Here is a 25,923-nt window from a genome sequence, read left to right on the forward strand (position 1 = left end):
TCACATATAGGAGAATGCCCAAAGGCTTACTTCTACTTTGGTCTACTAGTTTAATAAGCCAATATGTAGGCTACATACCTTGCAAGCCTAGATTCTTCATTGTCACATCTGTCATTATATTCACCAATGAACCTCCATCAATCAATGCATCTGCAATAAAGCATCCCTCAATTCAAACACAAATCTCTAGGGTACCAGGATCTAAGAAGGCATTAGCCACATCCACTTCTTTCATAGGTTCTAGGGCTTTGTTAGACTTAGTTGCTATTGAGGGAGCAATCGTTAGGCCTCTTCTTCTGGTCAGTATGCTTTTGAATTTCTTTTGGAAAATGGAAGAAAACATAAAAAATTGTTGAAGTGTTAGGTTTTTTTAAAGGTGTCTAAGTCTTTGACCAAGTTATATTTTTTAATGGGATCCACAGGCTTCTCCAATGGGCATGAAAATAGGGCAACGCCCACTTTTATCTTCACTCGCCCCATGACTCACTTCACTTATAAAATAATAATAATAACCCATGTCTCACACACTCGGTTTAGAAATTGACAAAAGGGATGGTTCAGAGGGAGTATGCCAATGTGTACAGTTGATGGTGCATCGGTGCGTCCCAACCCATTTGGCATAAGTGCAAGAAGGAAGGCGAGGGAGCCTTGTAGTGTAGTGCACCAAACAGAGTGAGGTGTGTATTGATGATGAAAGAGGCCCGTCATGTGTGTGCATAGGAAAACAAGAACATATCCAAATCCAATTATTGTAAAGTACCTCAATTCTCATCTCTTAGTTGTTGATGAAAGGGAAATCAATCATGCTCAGTCTCCCCTCTATCTCATGCTCTGTTGACGAATACAGGAGGGCAATCGAGTTCCTCACACCCATGGATGCTTTTGCAAGCCATACAAATTTAGTACCACTTTTTTGGGTCCTTTGCCTAGGGTTAGGGTGGTGCCCTTGCTTCAAAAGCCATAGTCTTCCCAATAGCAAAGGGTATGAGGTCCCATAGGAATTTGGTTTTACCACTAGATAGGTCAGTCAATAGTTTCTTCTTGTAGCAAGGGTTGTCTTTACATATAGGAGAATGACCAAAGGATTAATTCTACTTTGGTCTACTAGTTTGATAAACCAATGTGTAGGCCACATACCTTGCAAGCCTAGATCCTTCATTGTCACATCTGTCATTATATTCACCGATGAACCTCCATCAATCAATGCATCTGCAATAAAGCATCCCTCAATTCAAACACAAATCTCTAGGGTACCAGGATCTAAGAAGGCATTAGCCACATTCAGTTCTTTCATATGCTCTAGGGCTTTGTTAGACTTAGTTGCTATTCAGGGAGCAATCCTTAGGCCTCTTCTTCTGGTTATATGCTTTTGAATTTCGTTTGTAAAATGGAAGGAAACATAAAAAATTGTTGACATGTTAGGTTTGTTTAAAGGTGTCTAAGTCTTTGACCAAGTTATATTTTTTAATGGGATCCATAGGCTTCTCCAATGGGCTTGAAAATAGGGAAACACCCACTTTTATCATTCCTCTTTCCTCTAAAAGTAGCAACATCTGCATTTCTTCTACTTCTGGAGGTACTTCGGCATCCTCAATCTCATGGACCTTTGGTCCTATATTTGAAACTATCTCTGTATTCTTTTGTATTGCTGGATGGCTCTATATTGTACCATTCTGTCCCTATATTATTTGTTTCTCCTTGAGAAGATTGAACTTCACAGTTTTAGCAGACATAATGTTCTCTTTTGGAACTACAAGTTCTCCTTTCTTGGTACACATTATTGCAGCAACCTCCGATTCCACCAAATTGGAGGCAGGTTATTGGGTTCTATTGTTCTATTTCTCTTTGAGAACATTGAACTTCACCATTTTGGCAGAGGGAATGTTCTCTTTTGGAACTGTGGGTTCTCCTTTCTTAGCACGTGTTATTGCAGCAACCTCCAATTCCATTAAATTGGAGGCAGGTTCTTAGGTCTTCTGTTGGATATCGGGGGTAGCTTTTACTGAGAGAGCTGGACTTGGATATTCTTTTGCAATGTGGACTTCTCCTTTGTAGACTACATAAGGTTTTATAGTCCATAGAACTTCTAGGGTTTGGGCAGTTTGGTGAGATATATCCCTTTCCTCTACATCTGTAATACTCAACTTCTCATCTTTGGCCACCAGACTATCGTCCTCTATAACTTTGAGAGGGAAACCTCCTTGAACTGAAATTAGGACCGAACTCTCTAGGCTTTAGTCTGATATCTTGGGCGAATACGAATATAAGGCTCCATGGATATTTGGTTTTCAGTACATTCAATGGCTAAATGTCCCACTAGATGGCACTTTTTGCACCATGTATTAGATTTTTGCACATCTCTTCCACCTCATGTAGGACTAGATATATTGGCGGTATTCACCTTTAGCGTCTGCAATTGTTATATAATCACATCCATCAACTCCTTCTTGATGCTTCTGACTAGATTGGACATGTAGTCCTTCAAATTTTCTCCTCCTAGAGTACTTATAGTAGGGTTTTGGGAAGCTTTTGTAATCACTACATGGACTAGTTGGGTTGATCCATAGGGTCCTCTATTATAATTCTAATTTGAGAGCGGATTTTTGAGCCCAAGATGTGCCTAAAATTTTCCAAAAAATCCAGAATTTAGGGAAAAAATATTTAACATCGAAGGTGGCGGTTGCAGCTAGGACGATTTTAAGCACCAAATGAAAGACGGCTTTTAAAAGGCGCTCGAGAAAAACTTGTGGATTTTTGATAAATTTTTCGACTTCCGTACGGTATGTCAGGAGTTGCCAGTCAGTGCGAGATGTCAAGACGAATGCCCAGGATTTTTCAGAGCTCGAATCAGAGTCCGGACGAGGACAGGGCCACAAATTGGTCAAGATATGAAGAGGTGGACATTCGAGAGGACCAAAGGGGGGGTGCCCTTTGGAGCCTTGGCCCCCCTAAAATTTTTATGCAACCAAGATGAAAAAACGTGGAGAGAGATGGAGGCATGGCGTGAAGAAAAAACGGTCGAAAAATGCACCCTCCTCCATGATCATCATGATGCCAGGCTGTGAAGACCCTATGCAACAGACATTACCCCTCATCTTCTCCCTCTTTGTTGGTTCTATCGCTGCCTTTTGCACATGCAATGGCTGTGTGGATGAAGAGAATAGATTCTAGTCTTTCTCTCTCCTCCCTCTCTCTCTTCTCTATGGGCTGTTCATGTGTACTCTCTTGATAGAGGAATTGGGAAAGGAGAATGAAGGAAGTGGTGATGAAGATTGATGGACATGCTGAAGATTGAAGTACAGCATTGGATTGAGAGCAATGGAGGCTCCATTTGCTAGTTATGCAGTCATTCAAAGCGTCTCAGGTTACGTAAAAACACGGTATGACCATTTTTATGAAGAAAATGAAGGATTTTTTATAGTTTATGATGATAATTACATTTTTATTGGATAAATTTTTTTTTGTGGCCTAGTTGGATTATGAGTAATTACTCTGTATCAGAAAATTTGGGTTTTTCAATGATTTACATGCTTTATTTAATTCTCGTAAGCCCGAAATGCAGTTTTTAAGTGGCAAAATGATAGTTTTCCCGTTTTGGGTGGGTAAAAAGTGTTCCCATGGGGGGGAAATGGAAGATACATTGAATGTTAGTATATTGAAGTGATTGGAATAAGAAAAACCAGAAAATATCATGTTTTATTGCCAAATAAATCAAGAAAATGGAAAAAATAAGGAAAAAAATAGAAATACGTCTTGAAAAAATAAGGAAAAATATAATGATTATTTATGGATGTGTGGTAGTGGCAAAGCATGAGGTTTAGCCTCAATTTTCCCTATCTCTTTGTCAAAGTTTGTTATTTATTGCTTTCTATACATCAAAACATGACAAAATGAACCTCTACACCTATGCAACGAAAGCAATACCTAAATGTAGGGGGTTGGGATGTTTGAATGGTGTGATTTGCATGCTGATTGTTGCTGATTTTCTGATGCATATCATGACATCGAGTTTTGGTATTTTGATTAAAAGGATAGTAGCACGAGTGTCATCCCGGTGCTATCCTTACATCGCCGCAATGCGTTAGTGAAGAAGCATTTGAAAAAGCTTGATTATACAAGCACGTTGCTGATTTGAAAATGATGTTTGAGCACTTTAGAATCATTCACTTTGAATGAGCATGAGACCATGGTGTCATAATAAACAATCTGGATGCATAGCACCTGTTTGCAATGACAATGGCCCTTGCTGAGTGTGGAAAGGCATCCTCAGCCGTAGGATAGACGTTCGTTTCTTGGGGGATTATTTGGTAAGGACACATGATATCTCCTGGATCAGGGGCTAATCCATGCGATGTAGGAGAGCTGCACCGAGGCCGCAGTGTTTCTACCGAGAGGTTGCCTCCCATGTATGTGATTATCATGGTATTTATTGCCAATGTGTATGGGTTCTCCCTCTGTGGAGTTTATAGGAAGGGAAACGTTGGACTACAAAACTATAAAACTATAAACGCATAGATTAAGCTCTAGGGCAGTTTGTCCTTTAGCAGTAGATAGACGCTCCTAGTCCGCGAGGCCGTGAGGGTGTGTTTGTCTGTTGTGAGCATGAGGTCCGGCTAGTGCCATAGCCAGTGCTGGCCCATTTCAGGTCCCATCAGTGGTGCGTCTACTGGGAGCTGCCAATAAGTGGTGGTTTTCAAATCTAGGGTTTTTAGGGACCAAAAAAGTTGGTTTATGTCCTCTGATAAGGACCGTCAAGCCAAAATACAAAAAGCAGAATGTGTTAGAGGGATAGATGGCGGTTAGAGATCGTAAGTTGCTATTCTCCTCAAAGGAGTAGCCCGATACACATAAGAGGCAGTGGTCTTAGTAACCCAACTGATGCACATAGTCCTTTAGGTGCAGGAGGAAGCGCAAGTTCTTCCTCTCTTCCACCAAGTCAACCCACTTTAAGTGGGGGTGTGAGCTCATCAGTTCAAACTCCTAGTGTCAATCTGATTGTCGTCATGGCACAATCCATTGCAATTCTTGTAGGGATGCCAGATCTGCCAGCTTTAGGAGTTCCTTTGCCCATTTTTAATGGGTTAGCTGAAGAAGATGCGGAGTTTCACATTTGTGAATTCCAAAGATTAATGTTTAATTACCGCATCCAAGATGAGGGACATCTTATGATGTTCTTCAACATGACGTTAAAAGGAACGGCTGCGGTATGGTATCATAGCATAGAGACTGGAACCATCACTACAATCGACCAATTTTATGCAGCTTTCCGAGGAGAGTATGTCCCTGAAAGAGGTGGCCAATACTGGTTGCGTGTTTTGAATGTAATACGCCAAGATCCCCATGAAAATGTGAAAGCCTATGCCAAGAAGCTTAATGAAGTGTTTCGTAAGCTACAAACTTACATTCCTATTTCGCCGGCTGCCCAATTGCAATACTTCTTGCATGGATTGGATTTAATTATTCAGGTACAATTGAGTAGCCTGGCTTTGGCTGATATAGACATCACCATCACGCGGGTAGAAGGAGTAGAGTCATGATTATAAACGGTCTACTCCTCTCGAATAAATCTTAATGCTGGTTTAGTACCTGGAGGCAATCTACCATTGATGAATGGAAGTCAAGGGATGCCTATGAATAACCCGAATGGGAGAGGAAGCATGGTTCAAAATGTACCTTTGCTACCAGCCCCTCCCAGTGTGACTATGCCTATGGCTAGTCAGTTGGCTCAACCAAATGTTGGAGGCCAAGTTTCAAACCCTAATGTTGTTCCTATGAGTCAACAACCAATGCCCAATCAAATTGTTAGGCCAATGGAACGACGAATAGACGATCAAGACTATGAGTCGAGTGTATCTAATGTCCTTGGCAAAGTTAAGGATATGATGAAGCACTACACTGACATGATTTCTGAAAAATGTTGGCAAATAGCTGTTGACATCAATTTCCTGAAGAAGCAGCAAAATCTGATAGGGAGTCGATGCCCTGAAGAGGGTGATCTCTCTAGATTCAGCTGTAACTGGTGTGGCGGACAACATTTCCCTAGAAATTGTCCAAATGTTAAGTGTGATATTTGTGGGAAGTCAGGCCGCTTAGCCGCTACCTGTTGGAGTAAGATTAGTTCCCTCCAACAAGGGAGTAAACAGCCAGGTCCAGTTAATCATAGAGCGCAAGGTAGTAACCTCCAGCAAAATGATGGACCAAGACAAATATTGCAAAGGGAAAAGACCACTATAGAGGAGTTGCCACAAGGCAATGGAGTCATCCTTATCGAGGCTGTACATGTCAATGGCATTGAAACCTCTAACCTACGAGTTGTGACAAGAGGCCAAAAGGCTAAAGAGGTTGACAAAGATAATGCAAAACTGGTCGAGGAAAACCCTAAGCAAGGGGATAAGGGGATGCAAGTCCTGAATCCTAGCGTGGAAGGTGGACCTCTAAGTTGTGTTGACAAAAAAATCGATCCTAAGAAGGATGAGGAAGTGCCAAGAAAGAAGGCAAGAGCTAAAAAAGAAGCACCAAAGCCGATCCCAAGACCAAAAGAAAGAATGGTCTGGCGAGAAAACCCTAAGCAAGGGAATAAGGGGACGCAAGTCCTGAATCCTGTCGTGGAAGGTGGACCTCTAAGGCCTGTTGACAAAAAAATCGATTCTAACAAGGATGAGGAAGTGCCAAGAAAGAAGGCAAGAGCTAAAAACGAAGCACCAAAGCCGATCTTGAGACCAAAAGAAAGAATGGTCTGGCGAGAAAAGAAAGCTTTGGCTACCTATCATGATTTTGATTTAGCAAGTTCTCTTTGCAAAGTCAAACCAGATGTAAACCTCTTACAGTTGATTAAATTATCTCCAGGAGTACACAAGGAATTCAAGAAGATCCTGCGTATTGGGTATATTATAGAACCTTTGGGCAAAGCACGAGTAGGGGAAGATTGATTTGATCATGCTGAAAAGAATTGCCCTAGGGTTCCAGCATACATGGATGGAATATTAGTAGAGCATGCTATCGTAGACACTAGGTCCTCCATCAATATCATGAGTTCAGAGTTGATGGAGAGGTTGGGTCTAGGCATCCAAAAAGATAGCTCCACCCTTCTTAGAATGGCTGATGATAGTTTAAGGCAACTAGAAGGTTGCGTTACTAAAGTCCATGTTACAGTTGAAAATGTAGAATGCTTCTTGGACTTTAGGGTGATAAGATCTGCAGGACATCCTAGCTATCGAGTCTTGCTAGGTAGGCCTTGGATCTTATGAACAGATTGTCAAGTCGATATACCCCCTGGTCGAGTGGTTCTAGGTAGAGGTGCTAATCGAGTAATAGTCGATGCTTACCCTGAGTCTCCTCATAGTGAGAGATACTTTATCCTCTACTGAATTGGAAACAACAGATGATCCATCTGGTAGTGAGACATCATCCAGTGATGAATCTAAAGAGGGGTCCACTACAAAGGATATTTATCAGATAACTCTAAATGAGCTGATAGAGCCGCAAGATAGGATAAGAGATGCGGATGTGATTGAGTTGGACCTTGGCACGCCGAATGATTCGCGGCCAATTAAATTAGGTTCCATGCTCAGTTCAGCAGAAAGGGAGGACTATGTGTCCTTGATTCAAGAATTCCGTGACATCCTTGCTTGGAGTTATGACGAGATGAGAGGCATTCCTCCTAGCCTGGCTATTCATACTATTCCTGTAAAAGAAGGCAGTAGTCCTGTGCATCAGAAAGTAAGGTGTATACCCTTGAAATTGAGGGACAGGCTGTTTGAGGAGTTGCAGAAGTTACGGAAAGCTGGTTTAATCTTCCCTGTACAACACACAGAATGGTGTTCACCAGTTGTCATCAGGAAGAAGAAAAACAACCAGATCCGACTATGTGTAGATTTTAGAGAGCTGAACAAGCAGACGGTTAAGGAATACTACCCGTTGCCATTTATTGACTAGATTTTGGATCAATTAGCAGGTAGGGAAATATATTCGTTTATGGATTGCTTTGCGGAATATAACCAGATGGCAATTGCAAAAGAGGACAAGTTGAAAACAACTTTTATTATTGTCTTTGGTACTTTTGCGTACCATATGATGGCCTTTGGTTTGTGCAATGCCCTGGATCATGGCAACGAACATCAGACAAGACCTTTGGTGACATCTACCCAGATGAGTTGAAAGTATTTATTGATGACCTCGGGGCAGCCACTGTAAGGGAAAGGATATTGATTATCTTAAGAAAGTGCTTTGAGCGCTGTAGACAATTTTGCATCACTCTTAACCCACGGAAGTGTGTCTTTGGAGTGCCTTATGGGCTATTGCTAGGCCATGTGGTCAGTTCCGTATGGATCGCAACTGACCCTGAAAAGATCAAGGTTATAGTAGCTATGAGTCCACCACGCACTCTGAAAGAGGTACATAGCTTTCTATCACATCGATAGGGTACTATCGGAGGTTTATAAATGCATTGGCAGAAAGGACGTTGCCATTAACAAACTTTTTATCCTTTAGCTGTCTATTTGTATGGAGCGACCCTTGTAAGGTAGCTTTCAAGGATGTGAAACAAGAGCTAGTAAAAGCACTAGTTTTAAAAGCACCTAAAAGAAGCGAGGTATTTTACATATTTTCAGCAGCCACCATGCATAGTATCAGCTGCTGTTTAGCCCAAATCTGGGAGGAAAAGTGGTATCACCCGATAGCTTTTGCTAGTCGAAAATTGGGAATATCAGAAATTAACTATACATACCTGGAGAAGTTGTGCCTTGCAATGGTCTTTGTGACAAAAAATTTCATGCACTACATCCTCTATGAGAAGATATTTTTCTATACGAAGGCGGAAGGGCTTAGATTGCTTATGAACAAGTTACAACCGCCTGATCGTCTGGAAAAGTGGTTAATCACTTTGCAAGAGTTGGATTATGATATTTAGAGTAAGCCACCGAGATTGCAGGGGATTGTGGAATGCCTTGTGGATTTCGGGGAGCCCGAAGAGACTTTGGCTGAAGGAATGGATATTGAAGAAATGTTTAAAATTGATACAGCTTCTATCCCATCTTGATATACTGCTATCACGCATTATCTATCAACGGGAGAGACTGGAGCTGGTTTATCAAAATCAGAAAAGAGAAAAATCAGACAACAAGCTTTGAAGTTTTCCTTGATTGTAGAAACACTATATCGGCAGGGTGTTGATGATATCTATCGCCAATGTGTGATGCCTGACGAGGTTCCTTTCATCTTGGAGGAGTGCCATGACTCTGCATGTGGAGGGCACTTCGCTTGACGGTTGACGGCACAAAAAGCTTTAAGAGCTGGATATTGGTGGCCATCCATCTTTTAAGATTCTTTTGAGTATGTTAAGAGATGTGATACCTATCAAAGACATGATAGCAGAGAGAATAGGAAATGCCCACTTATGCCTATCATGGCTATCCTTCCATTTGAGAAGTGGGGTATTGACTTTGTGGGTCCTATCACCCCGTCGTCTACTACCCAGAAGAGGTACATTATAGTAGCAACTAATTATTTTATAGAATGGTCAGAAGCGTGGGCGACGAGGCAGGACAATGCAAAAAAGACTGCAAGTTTTCTTTTAGAGCAGATTATCTGTCGTTTCGGTCCACCGAACGAACTAGTGTCGGACTATGGAACCCATTTTTTTAATAAAGTGATCAAAAGCCTGACTGAAGCTTGGCAAATCAAGCATAAAAAATGACCCCCTATAATCTGTAAGCCAATGGGCAAGTCAAAAGTACTAATAAGAAACTTGTGGGTATCTTGTCTAAAATAGTCTCGGAGAAGAAACGAGACTAGGACAGGAAGTTGTATGTGGCAGTATGGGCATACAATACAACGTTCAAGCAAGCTACCGGCCATACTCCATTTAAATTAGTTTATGGGGAAGAATGTGTGTTACCCCTTGAAATCGAGTTGCCAACCATAGGGTTTGCAATTAATCACTCTTTGGGAGATGAGGATTCACTTTTTGAGCGTTTCACGACCATAGCCCACCTGGATGAGCTGAAATTTTAGAGCTTATTACACCAGGAGGTAGCTAAACGTCAGATGAAGCAGTTGCATGACCTTAGAGCAAAGAAGTATACCTTTAAAAAAGGGCAATTAGTTTTGTATTACGATGCACGTAGGGAGCTGTTTCTAGGGAAGTTGGAACCTAGATGGGATGGCCCCTACAAGATTGTTAGGATAGGGAAAAATAGGTCTACGGCTCTACTAGCTGATTTGCAGGGAGTAGAATTTAAAAATAAGGTTAATCTTAATAAGATTAAACCTTATTATTTCTAAGTATGCTAATACAAAGAAATGCATTGCAGGTCCATGTTGGGGTTGATTTGAGACCTGCAAAAGAGCTTAAAGCTGGTTGATGGGGCGGTTAATTCCTTATTTGGAGCACCCATATCTGGAGCAGAGATACCATCAGGGGAAACTTATCTGGTGGAGCAAAGGATACAAAGTGATTGAGCAAGAAGAAAGAACCTTTGTGTGCGAGATCAAAGTCTTCTGCCATCACTGCTTACGAATGTTGACAAGTATCCCTGTTGAATTTAATAAAGAAGGTGGGATGGAGCCGTCAGCTCATCCTCTAAACATGCTAAATTTTGATTATCACAATTACGAATAAAGGAGTTCATGATGGCAGGCTGTGTAAACCCATTGTGGACGTACACATTATATTTTGACGGAACATCCAAGGGCCGCCCTAATAAAAAAGGAAGTGTTGGAGTAGTAATCCGAGATCCCCAACGTAGAGTTACGATGAAGTTAGTTGCTTATCTCGGGGCAGGATTCACTAACAATATGGTGGAGTATAAAGCCTTGATTATGGGACTGCATATTGCCAAGCAAGGTGGTATTCAGCGATTGTTAGTAAAAGGGGATTCCCATTTGATCTTCAATCAGTTAGATGGGACATACACAGTGCGGAATCCCATCCTTTGTATGTATCATCAAACTACCATAACCCTACTTGAGGAGTTTGAGAGAGTGTCTCTTCAGCTGATTCCATGTTAGTGGAGTGGAATCAGTTTGCGGATTCATTGGCAAATCTTGCTTATGAAGAAGACCTTTTCTTCAATTGTGGTCCTAGTTTGGATATTGCTATCAATAATGAGACATGACCCAGTCGCTTGTGGGGAATGTTAGCCGAGCATGCAATATATGGCAGGCGATGGTTGATATAGGTGATGCAAAGAGTACCCGAGACCAATCTACCATTGTTATCTTGGACCCATAGGCTGATTAGACAACATATTATGCATACACCTCTTGCTATATATGCAGGAGGGATGGGTCATAATCTTATGCATTTAGCTTAGGGCTGCGAGTCATATTTTTCCTCCTTGGAAAGGAGCATATTATTGTATATTTGTACTATTTTGGGGAGGGATGTGTAGGTGCTATTCTATTTGATCTCATTAGGACAAGAGGGCCAATCAACTTTTTTAGAGAAGTGATTTATTTCATTAGGCCAAGAGGGCCAGTTGTCTGTTTAGTACAGGTGCGGTTAATGGTTTCTTATTTTAGTTTTGTGCTAGACAGGTTCAAGGAAGAGCTTGGAAGGAGCCTTTGTCATGTGGAAGCTTCTCGTGGCCCTATCCAAGTGATATCTCTCCTTTACGAGTACCGTGTTTTTATGCTATGTGTATCTGTTTACTTGTGGGGGATTTTCTTTTCTTGTTGGGGACCGGTGTCCAAGGCATGGAGTCCCAGGTTTAGGTTAGGCATGTCTGGGGGAGGTCTGAGTAGTCGTTGCCTCCTGTAAAGACATTACCAGGCATCAAAAGACCTGTTTTAGAAGGCAATTCTAGTGACCCTGTTTTGCTAGCCTGCTAGGCAGCCGTTCTAGGAGTTCTTGTTAGTTGTGAGGTGGTTAAAGAAGCCTGCCAGAGGAAAAAAATGATGATGATAGAGAGGAAAAAAACCATGAATATCTCAAAGACAATAAATATATACAAAGGTGTGTAAAAAGGGGTTCTAATCCCTATAACAATAGAAAAGGAAAGAAAGGAAAATGTATAAGTAGTGATCATCACCTTGCAAAGGCTTGGTAGGTTCCTGGGGATGAGTCAAACCTAGGGCCGATGCCTTATCTTCCTAGGGGTGGCATCTTGCTGGAAAAAAAGAAAGGAATGAAGGTTGGAGCGAAAATAAAAGTGAGCGTTAGAAAAGGATTAAGTGTCGCCTTGCGAGGGCTTGGTAGGTTCTTGGGTACCGAGATAGGACCTGAGGCCGATGCCCTATTCTCCTTGGGTCACTACGCTCAGCTCCCTCCTTTTTACATGCCCGAGTATAGAAAAATAAAAACCTAAAAGAAGAAACGTGCTAAAAGAAAATACCTTTTGATCAGGCTATAGGAGTCCTTGCTGCCTAGTAGGAGCTCCTGGTTGTGTTGTCCTTAGTTAGATAGGTAGTTCAGACTACCACTTAGGGCGACCTCTTTGATAGTTCTTTTTAGTTTGGCCGTGTTGGAGTAGTCGATTAGTGACTAGCTTCGGACCTTCTATCAGATTATGCTAGGCCTGCTCCTTGTGGATGTCATGCCTTGGTTTTGTCAGGGGGTAGGGTGAGCATTGTGATGTGGTTTAGTATGTATCTTTTTTGTATCAGCTTGATGCTTCCTTTGGTTGTTTTGTGTAGATCTATTGTGGGATTCAACGGGCTGAGTCGCCCTATCCCATGGTCGCTAATGAGAGCAGAGTTTTGAGCCCGAGATGTGCCTAAATTTTGCCAAAAAATCCAGAATTTAGGGAAAAAATATTTAACATCAAAGGCGACAGTTGCAGCTAGGACGATTTTAAGCACCAAGTGAAAGACGGCTTCTAAAAGGCGCCCGAGTGACACTTGTGGATTTTTGATAATTTCTCCGACTACCGTACGGTATGTCAGGAGTTTCCAGTCAGTGCGGGATGTCAAGATGGATGCCCAGGATTTTTCAGAGCTCAAATCAGAGTCCGGACGAGGACGGGGCCACAAATTGGTCAAGTATGAAGAGGTGGACATTTGAGAGGACCAAAGGGGGGGTACCCTTTGGAGCCTTGATCCCCCTAAAATTTTTATTCAACCAACATGAAAAAACGTGGAGAGAGATGGAGGCATGGCGTGAAGAAAAAATGGCCGAAAAATGCGCCCTCCTCCATGATCATCATGATGCCAGGCTGTGAAGACCCTATGCAATAGACATTACCTCTTATCTTCTCCCTCTTTGCTGGTTCTATCGCCACCTTTGGCACGTGCAATGGCTGTGTGGATGAAGAGAATAGATTCTAGTCTTTCTCTCTCCTCCCTCTCTCTATTCTCTATGGGCTGTTCATGTGTACCCTCTTGATGGAGGAATTGGGGAAGGAGAATAAAGTGGTGATGAAGATTGATAGAGATGCTGAATATTAAAGTACAGCACTGGATTGAGAGCAATCGAGGTCCATTTTCTGGTTATGCTGTCATTCAAAGCGTCTTGGGTTACGTAAAAACACAGTATGACCATTTTTATGAAGAAAATGAAGGATTTTTTATAGTTTATGATGATAATTACGTTTTTATTGGATGAAAATTTGTTTGTGGGATGTTTCATTATGAATAATTGTTGTGTATCAAAAAATTTGGGTTTTTCAATGATTTACATGCTTTATTTAATTCCCGTAAGCCCGAAGTGTGGTTTTTAAGTGGCAAAATGGTAGTTTTCCCGTTTCGGGTGGGTAAAAAGTGTTCCCATGGGGGAAAAATGGAAGATAAATTGAATGTTGGTATGTTGAAGTGATTGGAATAAGAAAAACTAGAAAATATCATATTTTATTTGCCAGATAAATCAAGAAAATGAAAAAAATAAGGGAAAAAATAGAAATATGCCTTGGAAAAATAAGGAAAAATATAATGATTGTTTGTGGATGTGTGGTAGTAGCAAAGCATGAGGTTTAGCCTCAGTTTTCCCTATCTCTTTGTCAAATTTTGTTATTTATTGCTTTCTATACATCAAAACATGACAAAATGAACCTCTACACCTATGCAACGAAAGCAATACCTAAATGTAGGGGGTTGGGATGTTTGAATGGTGTGATTTGCATGTTGATTGTTGCTGATTTTTTGATGCATATCATGACATCGAGTTTTGGTATTTTGATTAAAAGGATAGTAGCACGAGTGTCATCCCGGTGCTATCCTTACATCACCGCAATGTGTTAGTGAAGAAGAATTTGGAAAAGCCTAATTGTACAAGCACATTGCTGATTTGAAAATGATATTTGAGCACTTTAGAATCATTCAATTTGCATGTGCATGAGACCATGGTGTTAGAATAAAAAACCTGGATGCATAGCACCTGTTTTCAATGACAATGATCCACGCTAAGTGTGGAAAGGCATACTAAGGATAGACGTTCGTTTCTTGGGGGATTATTTGGTAAGGACACATGGTATCTCCTAGATTCGAAATGAAGAGTGGAGTTTGTTCGTTTATTTTATATGTTGAACAGCGCATCAAGGGGCTAATCCCTGCGATGTAGGAGAGCTGCAGTGGGGCCGCGGTGTTTCTACTGAGAGGTTGCCTCCCATGTATGTGATTATCGTGGTATTTATAGCCAATGTGTATGGGTTCTCCCTCTGTGGAGTTTATAGAAAGGGAAATGTTGGACCACAAAACTATAAAACTATAAACGCATAGATTAAGCTCTAGGGCACTTTGTCATTTAGCAGTAGATAGACGCTCCTAGTCTGTGAGGCCGTGAGGGTGTGTTTGTCTGTTATGAGCATGAGGTCCGGCTAGTGCCATAGCTAGTGCCGGCCCATTTCAAGTCCCATCATAATTCATAGCTCTTGTTGAGACTAGGGGTTTTTGGTTCCAGTTGGTAGGGTTCCATTGTTGTTGTTGAGTTGCCATTGAGGAAACTGTTTGAGGCCACTGTTGTTGTGGTTGAGCCATCATTTGAGATACTACTATCTGCCAATGTGGATTTGGTGGACTATGCTATAGCATTGTTTGCATCTGAGGGTAGGGGTAAGGAATAGTCATTAGGACTGCATTTGGTGGGTATACCATTCCTATCATGGGAGGAGGGAGGACTCCTCTTCATGAGGTCATCGATAGCCTTGCTTCAATTTCATCATACAGTCTTTCACTTTCCAGTGTAGCTTACAAATTTATTGGTCTCAATTCCACAAAATTACAAACTTTTGGTTGTAGGCCTCTAAGAAAAACTCCCTTCTAGATGCCTTCATCTAAGTGATGGTTGCTCCATCTTTTTAGTATAGATTCCATTCGAGAGACATATACTTCCACTTGTTCACCAAAAGACTTTGACTTAAGTTTAAGAACTCTTCTTGCATCTGCTCTTCAAAACCTTCACTCTTGAATTAGTTAGGAATCCCAAGTTCAAGTTGTCCCATGTGCCAAAATTTCCTGATGCTTGTCTCTCATACCATTGAAATGCCATGCCTTTGAAAGTTATGGGGAATATCACCAACCGATGCTGCCATGGACTTAGCTACATGAAGATCACAGTCTTCATCATTGTACTCTTCCTTAAAGATGGGCAATGGGACTACATTTTCTTGCCTGTCATCAATATTTCCAGGATGGATTTGACTAGGAAGGGGACCTTGAGTTGCCATGGGGACTTTTTTAGAGAGTGCGAGTAGAGTGCCAAAGGAGGCTTCTGCTGCTAGCTCCTTCTCAGCTTTGACTTTTTCCTTCTCTCTTCTCACGTGCCTCTGGACTCATTCTAGTGCTTGCCACTTGATCACGTCATTCATCAGGGAGTTAGCTCCACCTAGTTTGTTTGTACTCAACAAAATAGAATTAGAAGGGCTTAATCTCTGGAGGACTCTCTTGCCAATATTTATTTTACTTCCTTCTTTTCAACATCTCTGAATTCAGCTCATTCCACTACAGAAGATAAGATATTTGGTTTTGAAGGTATCAAAACTCATTCTTTTGAGTATTGATGTGGTGCCATCATCATAATAATGCCAGCTTCTCATGGTTTCAACAATGTATGTTGTGAAGAACACTTTGTCTACTAGCTTTTGGTGGGTTGGTAATTAAAGAAACAGAAGGTTGTTAGTGTACCAAGCATCCCATGTATCTTATTTTTTAGCATCCATAAACAAATTCCAACTGTTTTCCTTCTTGTTCTTATGAACTTCAACTGACCACAACTCTTGAAGCTTCTTTACAATTTTCCACTTGATTATGTTTAGAAACTGTTCAATGAAAGTGAAACCTCCCATGGATAGTCATTCTCTCTATTTTCGCTCTTTAGTTTTCTCCCAAACAATTTCCCACCAAGATGCACATCTTTGTTGCTTCAGCAGAGGGAGAGGAAATAGTCCACCACATAGAGCCTACATCAAGATGGTAATATGTTTCAGCCATTGTGGGATAGATTTCTTGTAGAAAGTGGCTTTGATACTGAGGATTTGCAATTCTTTAGTGGTAGAAGGAACTTTTCAAGCATCCATTGAATTCTTCTCCTCTCAACAATGCCATTTCATTAATTTTCAGCCCTTTTCTGATGCTTGTTGATGGTAGTTTTCCCTGATTGCACACCAAAAACATGGAGCCCCAAGAGGAACACCAAGAAAGCAAAGAATCTACTACAATAAAATCTATCTTGTATCATCAATTATGTTTTTCATATTTTATATCACCACAACAAGGAAAACAACACCAATATTCTCCAATCTTCACGCAACATCATATAACATTTCTCCCATGGATTTATCACAACAGATTTCAACACATTCTTTATATAATTAATCAAAAGAATAAGAAAACACAAATGAATACTCCACTTTGAATGAAAATCATCACATAGTATTCATCTTCAATAGCTTCATAGTCTCTCTTATAATCTCTCACTCACAGATACATTATTTTGCATAGATTTGGTTATCTTTCACTCACTCACACTCTCTCTCACATGCTCTCTCTCAATAGTAAATTAGAATAATCAATAATAATCATCCATAACCCCTCTTTGGTTGTGGATACTCCTCCCAAGAGGTATATATAATATGAAAGGTTAGTAGAGCCACTATAGTGTCCTTTCACAGCTCAACAGTGTCACTGTCACTTCAGTCTTTACTTGAGTCTTCAGTAGCCACTTCTTCCGCATATTTGAGCTATTTTGAACTTGTATTCATCTCTTCCCAAGGTTAGAAAACTTATCCAAGCTACTCATACATTCCACATGACACCTACAGAGGCATACAAAACAAAAATAGAACACAGACAAAGGCTCTACAAACGGTCAATAAAGGGTCTACAGTACCATACAAAAGGTCATAAAAAAGCATTTAGCTCAGCTAAAGCCATTCAAAACTATCAAGAATCATTCCATAAGTCTCCAAAAACTCTAAAATTTCATCAATCATTATTCCAACCTCTCATTTAGAAAGAAAATACAACAAAACAAAAGCTCAACAAAACTAATTAGAACCAATCAAACAATATCAAGACATCAACAAAACATCATATCTCCACTCAAAACTATCATGAGCTTCTAAAACTTAATCAACCTTATCCAAAAAACTCTCAAATACTTACAAATAAATTAATCGTGATAAAAAACAATAAAAAATCAACAATTTAGTCCACAAAAATAACAAAAAGCAACCAAAAAATCAAGTCATTTCAACCCTCAACTAATCAAAATTAGCTCCACATGCTAATAGCATTTAGATCTAGCAATATATTGTGACATTTAGTATACTAAGTTGGATGAGAATAATACAATTCCCCAGTTATGATCATGATTTGTCTAACTTGATGCCACTGTTTCACAATTGTCTCAGTTTTTGGATGAACAAACATAATCAGTACATAGCAAATTTACTATCAATTAACTATTTCTTGTGCACTTTCTTCCTTGCAACTTGAAGTAGATCTTGAGCCGAAATTATCACTCATATAAGGCATATTAAAGCCCATGAAATCATATAGAGAATTTCTAAAAAATAAATGTAATCTATTCTAATGCATTTTGAAACCAACACATCTTATTGAACATTATTTCATAGATTTCAAGGATCATTCGGCCCTCTCACTTAAACATCATAGTAACTCACATTGCAAATAATATAGTTACTCACCTTAGCATAAAGAATCTATGATATCTTTGCAATGTCTTTATAGGTTTAGAGATTGATATGCAGCTAAAAGGATATAAACCTTACTTACAATTGTTCAAAGACCTCTTGGTGTTGCTCCACGTTGCTAATGTATAATAGCCAAATCCAATATTTGCATAAAATCCATGACAGATCCTATAATCCACACAAGATATCATGAATGAAAATGTAGTTGCCATCACTTCAATGGACTGTTCTTGGAAGTACTACTGGTGGAGATCAGGCTAATGAAGAGAAGCTGGATGCCATCAAATGATAGTGCACAAAGTCTTGTCATGTTTATGATTGTGCAAGTCCCTTTTTCTTAAACTCCAATATTATTCATACAAATAGTCATCAATGCCTACAAGGACATTTGTTGTAATAGGTGAAGCAATGCATCTTCTAATCCATCCTTCCACTACTTCTCTCTCAAGAATATTTTTTTAAATTTAATTGAAATGAAAATAAACAAAATTTTGTTCTCTTATGTACTCTAGCACATAGAAGAATATAATATTTTGCACTCACATTCATCCAAAAAAAACTTGCATACATGTATGCTTTACTCTCTTTTCTCTCTACTAATGCTATCCATAGTCATGCATGCACTAGTGCATGTACATCTTTACCTAGTCTTTCACATTACCATATTTGTCTAATTGTTTTCATCTTGAAATTGTAGGTGCACACTGATCCAGAAATAGCAATACCTAGGAATAGCAACCTAATCATAAATGTAATTAGCTCAACCTATCAACCATAGGTAGCACCTAAATATCATCATGTCAAATCAATTACACCATCCACCATAACTACTGATGGACATATAAAATCTTGACCAAAAGGAAGAAGTTCTTGCCTCACCACACAAATACGTCACCACTACTCATTCAATCTTAGTCTATTAATGCTGATGCTTAACAAAGGGTACCACTTTTCTATTATCCTATCCTTTCATTTGCTTATTATATTCATTAGAATACTAGGCAAGGTTCCATTATGAATAAATATGTATTAAGTAGCTTATTGATGAAGTTATTTTAGAGCAAGCTTTGGAAAATGTTTCAGTGTGAATACAAGGCAAACATAATGTGGGAATAAACATGCATTAAGGAGCCCCAAGAACTATCAAATGCTTGTTAGGAGAAGGGACAATAGAACAATGATTCAAATGAGTAGTTCAATGAGAAGAATAATAATAGTATATGATTGAAAAGGCTCAAAATAGTGAGAAAGATAAGCAACACTAAGGTAATGGGTCCAAAGAAGCAAACATTATTCAAACAAACCTAAAGCTCTCAAAAGAATAAGGATGTTTATGCAAGGCTAAACCAAGTGATATCCCCAAACCAAAGGCACATAAGGAAAATCTTGTTCCCAAGTCTCTTGTTGGTAAGGGTAAGCAACCCAAGGGGGGTAGGAGAATCTCCCTCAAAAAACTCATTAGAGCTTCACTGGTCGACCACAAGTTTTTTGCGCCTATTGAAGGCATAGAAGAAAGTTTTTATGATGTTTTGTATTATTTATATAGATAAAACTACATCCAAAGTCACCATGGTGACATGGAATGTTCAATGCTAGATAAAGAAATGCACAACTTGCAAGTGTTGCATGGATTAATTCACAAAAGTAAACCTATTATTCTTTGTCCATAAGAGATTAAGGTGGATGAGGATGATGTCAAAAGCTTGCAATTAGACAACTATGACTATTTATGCTAATGTATGTTGTTATGGGAAACATAGATGGTTACTAGAACTTAAACCAAATTTCAAGCTAGTTCATCATGGAAAAATGGGGGTAAAAACTATGTTTTTTAAATCTAAGAATAGTGGATCAATGACTTGTGGTTTTTCCTTTGTAAGCATCTAACGTTTTTGCAATAAGGTCAAAGAAGTGGAAGTCTATTGCTAACAAGCTCCCTAATGTTCCTTATTTGATTGCAAGGGATTAGAACATGACAAGATCATGACCATAATTCTTAGGTTGAATTATTTATTTCTAGGAGATAGCATGAAGGCCTCTTCGAACTCTGAACAAGGCTTCTGAAGTGGAGTAATTTGTTTTAGTAAAGGGTAAAATGGAGTTATTGAATACATCATTAGTGTGAGAATATATTTTCAAAACTATGATATGACCTACTAATCCAAGGGCCACCTTACCTCTTTGTTGAAGCTTAAGTTGAGAATTATTTATAAGCTATCCAAAACATTGTTTTATTGAAGCAATGCCCTATGGAGCACTCAAAAATAATATTTTGCCCTTTCTTTTGATACTTTTGAAACCAAATAATCATTCAAATCTAAGAGTAAGGCCTCACTTTTCTCCTTGCTCATAACTAGGAAATATAACAAAGAAAATTCATCATAAACTGCCAATAAAGCATTTATAGATAATATAATTATCATCAATGAATATTTAAGAAGAAAAGATCTCTCCATGAGGGAGGGAAGTCCTTTAATGAATCCTTGCTAAACTTTTTAATCTATATGATCAAGTAGTCACCATGTCATCTAGAAGTAAGGCAAATGGATGGAACCTATGTAATCAATTGCCTTGGAACAAAGGAGAGTGTTTAATATCCATTTATAGGAATAATCATAAATGCCTAAATTTAACAAATGTAGCTTTTACCATTCTGCAAAAAGTGCTTCCAAAGTGACACCACTCAAGGGCTCTTACAACAATACTCCAATTAATTCTATCGTAAGCATTATCAAGTTCCATATTGGATAACATCTATTTCTCTCTCAAGTCTATTGCATGGTCTATCGCAAAATCAAATTGAGGATTGCATCATAAATCTTCTTAGAGTGTATGAAACCTTACTTGGCTGATGGAGTATCTTATGCAAGTTTATACTTGATTCAGAGAAATGGATTTAGAGTGTACCTTATTTAGGCCACATTCAACCTAGTGAGGGGCCTATAGTAGCTTGGAAACATTTGGACTTCTCCATTTGGTATAATATTAATTAACCCTTTATTTTTATCATTTGGTGTAATACCTTTAGCCTTGAAGAAATTAACATACACAAGTGACCTCCATAAGCATCCCAATGAATGAATATAGCCTCAAATAGAATATGATCTAGTCTAGATGATTTCCCTCTTTTCATCCTTCCCAAGAAATAATATATCCATTGTGCACCAAAATATCTTTCAATAGAGAGGGAAGTTTCACTCTTCACCTTTGCTTTTGCAAGAAGTCTAGCTTCAGAACCCTCCACTTATTCGAGCTATATTCCAACAATATAAGACAACTAATCAAGAAATCTCTTCTTGAAATACCTTCTTAATCTTTGAGCTACTACCTATTCTCATCCTCTATGGAGAAAATAGTATCTCTTCTTTTCTTTTCTCTAATGACTTGAAAAAAGGATTATACATGGATCCCTCCACCATCTCATGAGCCTTCAACTACAACTCTATAGTTGAAATTTATCACCTTTTTAACTCTTAATAGAACTCTCAACACTTTGGAATGGGTAAAGAAGATAAGTATGCCTAGTACTAAGAATTGACAGTAGTATCTATAAGTTGTTAAAATTTCTATGCATCATACCTTTAAGATCCCTATGGCTTATGCAATGTCACATTATGATTTCACACTCACTCTCCAATATGTTTATGAAGCCACATAAATTGATGATTGACTTGTCATGTCAAATTTACCATATTAATAAGGCTTTCACTCTAATATTGAGTTCTTGCCAAGTAGATCTCTCCTCTTCAAATTGCCTCCTAATTTATGTGACATGTCGCTACTAGGATTGCAAGACATGTCTCATGCATTAATGGAATAGGAATAGATTTTTAATGGCAAGAACATGTGGTTTTCTACTGCTCATGGATCTATCAATAAGTGCATGAATCTTAAACATTAGGATCCAATGCTCCCAATGATCCATAGAAACTAGTGAAACCTTGAAAGATCCTAGCCAATTTTTCAAGTGAGATCTTTTGCTTCACAAGCTTGAATACCCTATCTTTGTTCTCATTCATTGCTTGTTCCTCTTTTCTTGTAGACCCTTGCTAGTTTTAGGATTATGCAATTCAAATCCATTCCCTAACTGCTTCTTCTTATTTACGGTTACTTGAGAGGAGACTTTAAATGTTTAGGCCTCTCATGCTCTTTAAGAGAGGATGATTGCTTTCTCTAACTACCTTCCTTAGGACTATTTGACTTCGATTCCTTATCCACCAAAACATTATTTGCATTTCATTTCTAATTTAATTCTCCATCTTATTTATCTTCCTTGATTACCTTTCTTTAATAGGATCTCATAAAGTGATCTACTTTGTGACAATACTAATACACATCTAGAAATTTGGAAAACTTGACTTCACATACCATAAATGTCTTGTATCTTGAACACTTCAAGGGGTTCACCCTCACAATCCCATAGTATTGCATGCATTGTGTTTACTTTTTGAGATTCTTGGTAAGGGTGAAACATCAACTAGCATCCCCAAATCTCTATCTTGAATAGCATGTAGGTTTAGAAAGCTAGCTAAACAAAACATTTAAATAAAAAGATTTTGTCGAGGGAAAAGGTCAATGACAATGGAAGATGTGAACTAGATGTCCCTTCAAACTAATTGTGCATGAAAGCACCCAATCCCATTCTCTTTGAGTACTGAGTAGGACTTGGTAGAAGTTCTTCCTCACAAACTTATCATAGAGCAGAAATCAATGAGTTGATATATTGAGGTATACTAAACATTCCACCTATAGAGTCTTTGCACATGAACTAAAAAAGGAGTGCATGCTTGCAGGGAAAGAGAGTAGGGGATGACACCTACTACAAAGTTCAAGGCTTAGAGGATTGAACATGGGTAGAAAATGGATGATCTTACATTCTCTTATATTATCTTATATAGGGAATTTTAAAAGAACATAGGAAATTCTCTATACTACCCTATAATTCCTAATATCAACAATGGAAAATGTGATTCCATAGTTATGTATGGGGAACACATACATACATAGATAGGAAATATTTCAAAATTTCTTGCATTCCACAAAGTTTCCTACATAGGAAATGATGAAAAGTTCCTTATGGAATAGAACAAGGGATTTAATTTTTAGTTCTTTATACACATTTAGATTCTCTAATATTCTATATTTCAGATTGTTTGTGATTTTATTTTTTAAAATTTTTAAAAATCCATTGAAAATTTTTAATGGATTTTTGAAACTAAAACTTCAAGTCCATGGCCTATATAAACCATTCACTTGGCCTCATCCTCATTTTCCAACTCTCTAACTACTTGTCCTCTCCCAAGCACCCTTGCATGTGGCTCCTATTCTCCTTGTTCCATGATGGATCACACTCTTAATAGATTCGTGCGATTCTTGTAGGACACCAAATTTTTCGGGAGATTAGATCTTTACAAAATCTTTTGCTCCAATATCAAGTACTATGATATAGTACTGTGGCATAGTCCAAGCCTGCAATACCATACTAAGTACAAGAACACATATTTACAAGAATATATTATTGGGTTTGAGGATTTTGATGAGGAATGGATGCATGTAGTCTCTTGAAGCATATCGATGGAAAAAAGGCATTTCCAAAGTGACTAGCTTATTTCTCTGCAAATCTCATCCCCACCTACATCAAGCACCTCACTGCTTGATGGGCTAGCAAATAGAGTTTTGATTAGCATGGCGCTAACAACCTCTCATGGACTACCACATTTTTTATATGACTCAATGAAGGTGAGGACACCATGTAGTCATAGTTGATGCTGAAGAGCAATATGTGGGAGGCTAGCTAAGACATGTGCTTGATCTAAAGGCTTCACTAGTGGACAATGCTAGAGAGGAAGTAGATGCTACAAAAGAGGCTCAAGGAAGTTACTATATGCATATCCTCTACATCACATGCATTCAAGGACTATTTATAAATATCCTTATTTGTGAAATTTTCATGAATCAAACATAACTCTTTTTTATTCAATCTGTAAATAACCCCTTTATATTACACCCTTTTGTATGCAAAAAATGTATAAAAATGGTATTTTAAAAGTACCTTATTTTGAATCCACCTGATGCACACATATATTCATGAGTAACTTACCCGAGAAAAAGAGGTAAAAGCTCTAGACCTTATAGTCAATAGAGCCATAGTTTCTGTGGATAACACCTTAGGAGGTTGCTTAGGTGATTAGCAGGCTACATTGTCTACTGTCAGTGTAGACTATCACATGGATATGATGAGTGAAGTCTTCATCAATGACCAAGAATTTGTGTTTCTCCATAATGTAGAGATTTTTTTTTAGCAAGGGAGAATGAGGCATTGTCAATCTGGCAATCATCAATGCATTTCCCCTTGTACCTAATGATTTCCAAATGGAGTATAGCAATCCAAAGTCGAAAGACTTTTGTAGTTCCCCTATCATTCTTGGAAAACCTTACATTTCTAAAGCCCACTTGGAAACAAAAGCTCTTGATGATGGTTCTTCCTATGCTCGAATCCAAAGCAAGGATAATGAATGAGCTGTCCAATTTATTACTGTATGTGTTAATCATCATCGAAACATAGATCAATTGTGGGATTATCCTGTGCCTCTTAATGCTGGAGAATTCAAATATTTTCAGGCTGCACTACTATAACAGGGGGCTAAGGCAGTGCTTCATGTAAAAAGATTGTGCCTCCTCATGTTTCAAAAGATGTGTCTCTAGCAAATCTACATGTATGTACAAACAATAGTTTGGGTTGTTATAAGTCTCTTTCAGCCATGACTAAAGCTGAAAGAAAATATTTATGTCATGTAAAAAGGGAGCTAAAAACTTATGACATGATGGCTGAAAATGAAGATATTTCAAGTTTTTTTTTTTGGATGATTACTACTGACACATTGGCTAAAATATATACAACTGCTCATGCAAAAAATCAGGCTAAAAATCAATCCATAGAAGTATGTACATTGGATTTTTATCAAACAATTCAAGAATAATTTGAAGAGAAAAAATTTGGTTTACTCAACAAGGCTGAAGCACAAGTGGAGACAAAATATAAGACGGTGGATAAGAAAGTCAAGCCTGTGGCAATCCCACTACCTCCTAAAAGTAAAGGGCTGACTGATAGGGCAACAGCTCAACTGATTCTTTGAGATCCTTCAAATATTGGACACAAGTTTACATCTGAAAGTATAAAAGAGCCCAAAATAGGTGATGATTCTTTCCTTTTACCGGCTAAAAAATACTATTTTATGCAAATGCTAATGAAGCATGGTAAATCTTTTGCATTTTAGTCAAGTGAAATAGGCTGTGTGGATCCAAATATTGTGGCTCCTATGGTCATTTTTACGGTTCCACATGTGCCTTGGAACCCTTAGCCTATTCCTGTTCCAAGGGCACATTTGCCCAAATTACTAGAACTTATGAATGAAAAGATCAGAATGAAGATTTTAGAACCTTCTTCAACACCTTACTCAAATCAATGGTTTACTGTGCCCAAGAAAAATGGTTCTTTATGATTCATTCAAGATCTATAGCTTGTTACTCGTGTCACAATCCAAAATTTTGGTTCAGGTCCAATTGTTGAAGAGTTTTTTGAAGCTTTTGTAGGGAGAGAAATTTATTCCATGGGCGACCTATATTTAGGATATGATCAATTTCAGTTTTCATAAGAGGGACGAGACATTACCACAATGAAGACACCTCTTGGATTGGTTTGCATGTGTACTCTACGGAAAGGTGCAACAAATTTTGTGGCTCATATGATGAATGCCATGCACAATGTCTTAAGGGACTTTATTCCATAGCTTACTCTTCATTTACTTGATAATGTACCAATCAAGGGATGTGAAGTCTA

Source organism: Lygodium microphyllum, chromosome 24 (genome assembly GCF_053477565.2).
Source record: "Lygodium microphyllum isolate KBCC chromosome 24, Lygodium_microphyllum_v1.1.10, whole genome shotgun sequence".
In the NCBI taxonomy this organism is placed as follows: Eukaryota; Viridiplantae; Streptophyta; class Polypodiopsida; order Schizaeales; family Lygodiaceae; genus Lygodium; species Lygodium microphyllum.